General features: G+C 43.0%; 3 non-coding genes across 3 annotated transcripts; 1 reads left to right on the top strand and 2 right to left on the bottom strand.

Moving 5' to 3' along the window:
• Positions 1-1457: 1457 nt before the first annotated feature.
• On the bottom strand, positions 1458-1530 carry TRNAA-AGC. Its single transcript has one exon. It is a non-coding gene; the product is annotated as a tRNA-Ala (tRNA).
• A 2553-nt stretch (positions 1531-4083) lies between these two features.
• Positions 4084-4156, top strand: TRNAA-AGC. The gene has a single exon. It is a non-coding gene; the product is annotated as a tRNA-Ala (tRNA).
• A 515-nt stretch (positions 4157-4671) lies between these two features.
• On the bottom strand, positions 4672-4744 carry TRNAA-AGC. Its single transcript has one exon. It is a non-coding gene; the product is annotated as a tRNA-Ala (tRNA).
• Positions 4745-8130: the final 3386 nt, after the last annotated feature.

The raw sequence follows: 8130 nt of genomic DNA, 5'->3' as shown, positions 1-8130 counted from the left end.
CCCTAAATGGACACAGTCTCCCATACTTTGATAAAGGAACTGTGCCCTGGTCACTTCATTTTCAGAATTTAGATGTACTTAGAGCAGGGCCTTCTTGATAGTGTTACTACAGTTATGTGCCAGCCTCTGCAGGGAGCCAGGTAGTTAATCTGATCTGTTAATGTTTTCTTTCTTTTTAATAAATGCTCTGTTATTTACCAGGTGATGCTATTTCCCTCCATGTCATGAACAGCTTCAGCTGCCCACTCCCAGACATTAAACCTCTATTTCCTTGTATTTTTCATATCTGCATGTGGGCGTGTGAGTGTGTGTGCACCTGGAGGTCATGGTGACCTCTGGTGCCTGACCACTAGTGGGGGCCTGGAGGATATTCAGAGAGGTGATGGAGTATAAATGTAATAAATAAATAAATATTTATTGAATTTATACCCCGCCCTCCCAGCCAAGGCAGGCTCAGGGCGGCTTACAAAAATAGAATATATAATTTACAATTAAAAATTTACAGTTAAAAACATACTAAAGCCATCTAATATAATAAAGTGCTAGTGATCCTTAATCCTTACGTTGTTTGGTGATGGCCGTCGCTGCTACATGGACCCTTCTCGCAGTCGGCTCGTGGTCTTTCCTTCAGGCTGCTGGCACAGGCTGCTGTTGTTAGTAACACCAGGGGAACGGGCTCTCTATCCTTCAGGTGTTGGTGGCAGCTCTGTGATTAAAGGCCTGGTGGAAGAGCTCCATTTTACAGGCCCTGCAGAACTGTATAAGGTCCCACAGGGCCCTGATCTCCTCTGGGAGCTCATTCCATGAGAATGGAGAAGTGGCTGAATAAAGCCAACCCCTGCCTCCCGCCACTGGTATTCCAAGGAGGTCTCCCATCCAAGTACTTGTCAGAGCTCATTCCATGTAGCTTCTGAAGTGGCTGAATAAAGACAACCCCTGCCCTCCGCCACTGGTATTCCAAGGAGGTCTCCCATCCAAGTACTTGTCAAAGTCAACCCTGCTTAGCTTCTGAGATCTGACGAGATCAAGCTTGCCTGGGCTATCCAGGTCAGGGCAAGCCTCTGTTAAAGTGACTTGACATTTTTCTCCAGACTTGTTGGCAACCCCAATTTGTGTCAAAATTTGGTGATTATATGGATGATTAATATCTTTGTACTTTATTCCTGATTCTGTCTTAAAACAGTATATTTGTGCATCGTCTTGTGGTGAGAGAATGCCTATTAATGTTTAAAAAATTAAAAGAAAGGGTCATAAACAAGAATGTGCAGTTATCTTAAGTGCTATACCCTTTGGGATAATTATTAGTTTCTTCCAGCCACTCCACTCATCTGTCATTTTTATTTTGCATAGTGAAAAGCTGTGATCAGAAATATTTTAATGCAACAACACTGGCTGCAGGACTTTTAAGAGATTACCCTTTTGAATGTTCTCCCTATCAAAGCATGCAAAAATACCAATGGAGAATGCGGGCATCGATCCCGCTACCTCTCGCATGCTAAGCGAGCGCTCTACCATTTGAGCTAATTCCCCCTCAATGGAGAGAGTATGTATCCTTTGATGAGTCATCTTCCTCTTCAGGGACAGGTCAAATCAGTAAGCATTCCACTGAAACATTTTTCAGCCAGCAGGCGCATACTGCAGTTCACATTCCAGAATTAAGTACTCTAGAGCAGAAAAGGCCCCAATGTGGATAGTCCACGCTAGAGGCTAAGCAGGATCAGCCCTGGTCAGTATTTGGATGGGAGACCACCAAGAAATACCAGGATTGCTATGCAGAGTCAGGCAGTGGCAAGTTGGCTCTGACTTGATGGCAAAAAAAAAATCAGTAGGTGATGGGTTTTCAAAGGGATAGCTGTTTTCATCACAATAAACCAGTTTGCTCTTTTAAGGCACCATAAGTCTCCCTGTTGTCTTAGAGGGGTAGTGCTCAGTTTTTTGAGACTTAGGACACACCCACCTTGAAACATAAGCAGAGTGATGAGACTAGGGTTGCCAACAGGCCTGAAAAAACGTGATTACAGAGACGGGACATTTTTCTGCAGGTACTTGACAACTGTAGGTTCATCTGGGCAGTATGCTGTTTTGACTGGCTGTGCTTCTGGGGGATGCAGTTTTGCACCTGGCTACTGTTGGTGCATCTGGAGGTGTGGCATGCGTGCGCACACACACACACTCTTCAAGCATGAAGCCTGCTATACTTCTGTTCTAGAAGAGTGTAACCTTATCATGCCTGCTGCAGCTGGAATTTTTCAGCTGCCTCAAGAAAAAAATGTTATGTCACCTTTAATCAAAGCTTAATAGGATGTTTTTACAAGTTGATATTATTTGCCTTACTGTTCTGAAAAGTCTCAGCTGCCTGTTTCTGCACTTTAAACCTCTATTAAAGAGACGGCACATTTTCTCCAGGTGGCTGGATAATAAAGAGAAGTCAAGTAGCGAGAATCTGTATTATCGCTTGGGTTTTGAATATATGTTCTATGAAAAGGAGGGAGTGCTGGATTTGTACCACTGAAAATGTATTTGAATCTATATTTCAGTAAGAAGAAGAAAGGCTACATGCCTCTCCTGGTATTTAAAATATTATTGAACTGTTTTAGCTAGACCCCAACCATTTTGCACCCTGATGTTGTTCATTTATGTTGTACAATTACTGTGCCATCCTAAGCACAGTTACACCTTTCTGAGCAGCTTGACAGTTTCTAGCATGCCTTGTATGCAGATCTACAGGTTCAGAATAGCAGACGGAGCAGGTTTAATATACTGAGATACCAAGTACTTGACAGCTATCCCTTTCACTTCATTTTGATTAAACTGTCTAGCCTTAGGGCTTTGTAAATAATTTCTGAGATTCCATTTCCTGCTATGACCCTTTGCTAAACTGTCGTGCTTGGTGGGGGGGGGATTAGCTCAAATGTTAGAGCATTTATTTAGCATGTGAGTGGTAGTGGGATCAGTGTCCACTTTCTCCTGTGATGTTTTCTTCATAGCTTTTGTTGTTGTTGTTATAGCCAGCAGCTTTCTTAAGCAGACTGCCAGTTCAGGATAATCATTGGAGATGGGGAAGTAACCTCCTGATAAGAGCTCTTCTGTGTTTTCGGTAAGACAGAAATGAGTCCAGTAGTACCTTAGAGACCAACTAAGAGATTTTCAGGGTATAAGCTTGCAAGAGTCAAAGCTCCCTTAGTTAGGCACCTCCTGATAAGAGCTCTTCTGTGTTTTCGGTAAGACAGAAATGAGTCCAGTAGTACCTTAGAGACCAACTAAGAGATTTTCAGGGTATAAGCTTTCAAGAGTCAAAGCTCCCTTAGTTAGGCACAAGTAGGCACGGAGATCTGAGTCTTTATATCCTGGTCAGGAGGGGTGTTGTAAATAATGCTTGTAAAGCATGCAGAGGTACAATGCATGTTGTAATTAGCTTGATTAGACCAGAAAGGAATTGCTTGGGGGCAGAAAATTAGCTTCTGTATAAGAATCCTGTGTCTCTAGTCAGCCCTGGCGGGTCCATTGTTCTGAATTTGTGAATGAACTCAAGTTCAGTGATCTTTTGTTGTAATTTCCCCTTGAAGTTTGTTTGAGGGCTGCTACTCTTAAATCAGCAATGGAAGCAATGTCCTGTAAGATTAAAATGTTCTCCCACTGTTTTTCAGTGTTGTGGTTTTTAATACCACTAAGATGTTATCAGGTCAGGCACTGGAAAAGGTGATGATCCTCCAATTGAGAGGAGAGGCATATGTGTGTGTGAGGAAAAAGCAGTAGTGAATTTTAAATAGACTGGCAGAGAAAGAGAGAAAGCTTTTTTGTTTAGGTTTTAGTTGGAGTTTGCTAAAACGGGGTTGAGGGGGAAGGCAGCTGCCCAATTTGCTCTGGGAAGGGGAGCTTCTGAATTGTAGGAGTGCCTGTTTGTTTCTTACAAAGTCCTTACAAAGTAAATTCTTACAAAGTCCTTACTGCCCCCTTTTGTTTGGATAAGATAAGTCTATCTCTAGAACTTTTCGTTCTTGGGGAAGTCCAGAGGGTGTGACATTTCTAAGACATCCCATTTCCTGTAATGATTCACCAAAGGCTAAACCCTATAATCTGAAGGGGGAATTAGCTCAAATGGTAGAGCGCTCGCTTAGCATGCGAGAGGTAGCGGGATCGATGCCCGCATTCTCCAGGAGTGTCTTTTTTCCCAATATAAAGGCTGTCTGCTTACAGCCTGCTGTGCAGCCTCAAAGGGAACAGGGAAAGAAAGGAGATCAAAGGGTTATAGACCTTGTAAGCATTTTCTGCACAGGAAGGGGCATTGGTTTAATGAAAAGATTTCTGGCTCCTAACTGCTTAGCAGGCATTCAGAGGAAAGCTCAAAGTACGGAATGCTTGTTTGCTGAGCAAGAAGCAAATGGACTTGTGCATGCAATTTTAATGCCTTGTTGGACCTCAAACAAAGAGAATATTCAAAAGGATAACTTCTTGCTTGATTAAAAATGGAAATCATTAAGCTTGCTTAAACTGGAGTACCTCTGCGTAGGATTGTACTGGTAGATACACAAATAGTAATACAGCTAAAACCTGGTTACTAGTTCCTTACATCTTGCATCTTAGGCTGTGATTGAAAAAAAATGTTATAAAACAGTATGCACTATTTCAAATGGATAGCATTTAAACTTCTGTGTAAGGCAAAAAACAAACTGGAGAATGCGGGCATCGATCCCGCTACCTCTCGCATGCTAAGCGAGCGCTCTACCATTTGAGCTAATTCCCCTCCCACAAGTAGTGCAGGAAGGCTGTGAGTAAAAAGCCTAGTCAGAGAACAGTGTGCTAGGAGTTTTTAATGAGTCATCCTACGTAGCAGTGCAGAGACAGCTGCGCTTGGAAACAAGCAAAAAAAATCTTACCTATGCAGCATTTGCTTTATGCAACACGATTTCTGTCTCCATAAAGAAAAAAGTGATCTATTTGACAAACAAATAAATAGGAATGTCCCAGATCCTTTAAAACCATCTTATTCCAAAAAAAGGGGAAATATACAATATAGCAGAAACTTTAGAATCTAATGGTAGGCTATATTCTATAATGTCATTAATCAGTTCCAATCCTCACCCCCCACCCCCAGTTTCTTTGTATTGGACAAAGCCAAAGCATTCTTATTTTAATTAATGTTTGTTTTGTGAATGTTAAGGAGCAAGCACTCAGATGCAGCCCAGCCCTATGCATATTTATTCAGAAGTAGGGACAATGGAGCTGCGGTGGCTCAAGTGGTTAAGACGCTGAACTGCAGGCTGTGGAAGGTCGGTAGTTCAGCAGTTTGAGACCCAGGTGCTGCAAGACGGTCCAGTCTCTAGTCCCAGCTCCTGCCAACCTAGCAGTTTGAAAGCCTTAGTGTTTAGTCATGCTAGCCACATGACCATGGAAACGTCTTTGGACAGCGCTGGCTCTTCGGCTTTGAAATGAGCACCGCAACCCTAGAGTCGGATTTGACGCCTGTCTTCCGAGCAAGGGAACCTTTACCTTTTAGGGACAATGGAATTCAGTGGGCTTCCCCAAGTATGCAATGGAACAGAGATGGATGGAACCTAATGGCAGGGTCACCATTAATTACTCTCAGCATTCCACAGTTAAGGATACATCTGTTCATCAATCTCCAATTTTGACATATTTATTTCCTTCACTTTCATTCACCCAAACAAATGGTAACCTAAGCTTGTTATTCCTGTTTGGTTCTTGCATCTGCAAAATATCTTTATTATGCTGTATGCTAATTTTCTACCCTATATGTATGGACTGGTAACTTTCATTTCATTGTATCTGAAGAAATGTAAAAAAAAAGGTAAAGGTAAAGGTTTCCTTTCCTCGAAAGCTAGTCAAATCCAACTCTAGGGTGCGGTGCTCATCTCCCTTTCCAAGCTGAAGAGCTAGCGCTGTCCGAAGATGTTTCCGTGGTCATGTGGCGGCATGACTAAATGCCAAGGCACACGGAATGCTGTTACCTTCCCACCAAAGTGGTACTATTTATCTACTTGCAATTTCTTGTTTTTGAACTGCTAGGTTGGCAGGAGCTGGGGCCAGAGACGGGAGCTCACTCTGTCACGTGGCACTAGGGTCTCGAACTGCTGAACTACAGACCTTCCAGTCTGCAGTTCAGCGTCTTAACCTCTGATTAACACTAAAGCTTATCCCTTGAATAAAACTTTGGTCTTAAAGGTGCCACTGGACTTAAACTTTGTTCCACTGTTGGTTTTGTGATCCAGCTCGGGCAGACTTCTTCCACAAGTGGTTGGCATGTTAGAACTAAACATTTTTGGAAAAGAATTTTATCTAGATATAAAAGTATCAGTGTTACAAAAAAATTGGAAGATTTTGCAAACATTTAACTTATTTGGTCATCCTCATTAGGCCATATGGCCTAATGTGATTACATTTATTTGCCTGGCCTTAATCAAAGATATTTATATTTTGTCATAGAATTTTATTTAGTAATTAAGCTGTTTAGTCTTATATGTATCATTACTTCGACCATCTAAAAACTGCTGGATTTTATGTATTATGCTTATGCATTATATTTATAAATAAATCAAAATGAACATCAAAATGTTCATTTTAATTTAAACTGTTGTGTGTAGGGGTTTTTTTTGGGGGGGCACATTTTGAATTGACGTATTACTTCACACCATTCATCCAGAATTTCTGTAATTCATGGCAGAGAGTTTTCTACTAATCCCATTCTGCAGGTTACAGGGGAACAGAATTAGCTTGACATGTGCAATAGATGCTTAGTGTATAATAGACACTGGAATCACTGCCTGTATTCTCAGCTACGCAAGGACCAGATTTCCTTTACTGTTCCCCTATTATAGGAAGCTTCCAAGGCAGAGTAAGCATTTGAACCTGGTCTCCCAGATCCTAGTCTAACATACAAACTATTACACCATGCTTACAGATACAAGATATGCACTTCATAACACTCAAAACAAAGCATGTTCCAACTTGGATTACATCATTTGTGCATTTTGCACAGATTTTTCAAAACTGCAGTTTGATCTAGTACTTTCTTGTGCCAACATGAATGCTACTAACTTGCACAGCTACCTGCTATTTTAGCTTTTAAATGAAAATGCCTGCCCATTAACCACCATGGGGCAAATATAATCCAAGAGAGATTTTAAATAGAACATGCATCAACTGTGGCTGTCATACTGAACGCTGTAAACAGCACAGCCACAGTACTACTCAATACTGTTTCAAATGCATATGAATGAATATCATCTAGACCAGAGGCGTTGACCTCATTTGTTAAGAGGGCTGGTTCTGACATAAATGTGACTTTTTGTTGGAGTGGGCCATATGTGCCATAAAACATGCCTGTTATTGGAGAAATAAAAACTTTATAAAGGATAGCAACTGGTAAGCTCCACGTTGGTGTGCCCCTCACTTCAAGGCCCCATGGACTGGGGTGTGTGTGCAGAGGAAAACCCACACCGGTGGACTGGAGAGCCAGAAGTGAAGTGCTGCAGATGTTTCCGCAACCCCCTTCCCCAGCCGATGCTGAGAGCCTGGGCCCCAGAATAAAAACACAAAGTAGCTGGGGGTTGCGACCACCTCCCTGCCTGAACCATGGAAAGGAATTGGGAAGACAACTAACCTGTGGCCCAGGTCCAAGGCCATATACATGGCAAGACCCAGGCCAGGCAAAGCCCAATAAAGTGGAGACCCCTTTGCAACAGCAGTCACCTCCAAGGCCACCAGGCAACCCATGGTGGGGTGATGCTGGGAGTTCAAGCCAGAGATCGACAAGCTGCACCACACCACCCACATGTGACAGCTGCCTCCCCTGAGCCAAAAGCCACTGGATCATCTGATGGGGGAGTGGGCACCATGTGCACAAGGCCATGCATGTAGCAGAAGCCCCAGGCCACCAGTGACCAGTATAACCAGAGATTGCCAATACTGCCCCCACATAGGGTGGCAGCCACCTATGGCTGAAGGCTGCTGGTTGGTCCATGGAGGGGGGGCTGGCTATCAAGTCACATGGGCGGTGGCATAACTAAGCCCCTAATGTGTGGAAGAAACTGCTGAAGAACACGGGTCAAAGCCAACGCCTTCCAAGGGGGGGGGGGGGGGATGAATATGCCAGCAGCCACCAGAAGATCA

The sequence above is a fragment of the Gekko japonicus genome, unplaced genomic scaffold, assembly GCF_001447785.1.
Source record: "Gekko japonicus isolate JY-2015 unplaced genomic scaffold, Gekko_japonicus_V1.1 scaffold337, whole genome shotgun sequence".
Taxonomy (NCBI): Eukaryota; Metazoa; Chordata; class Lepidosauria; order Squamata; family Gekkonidae; genus Gekko; species Gekko japonicus.
This window is presented reverse-complemented; position numbering and strand designations above follow the sequence as displayed.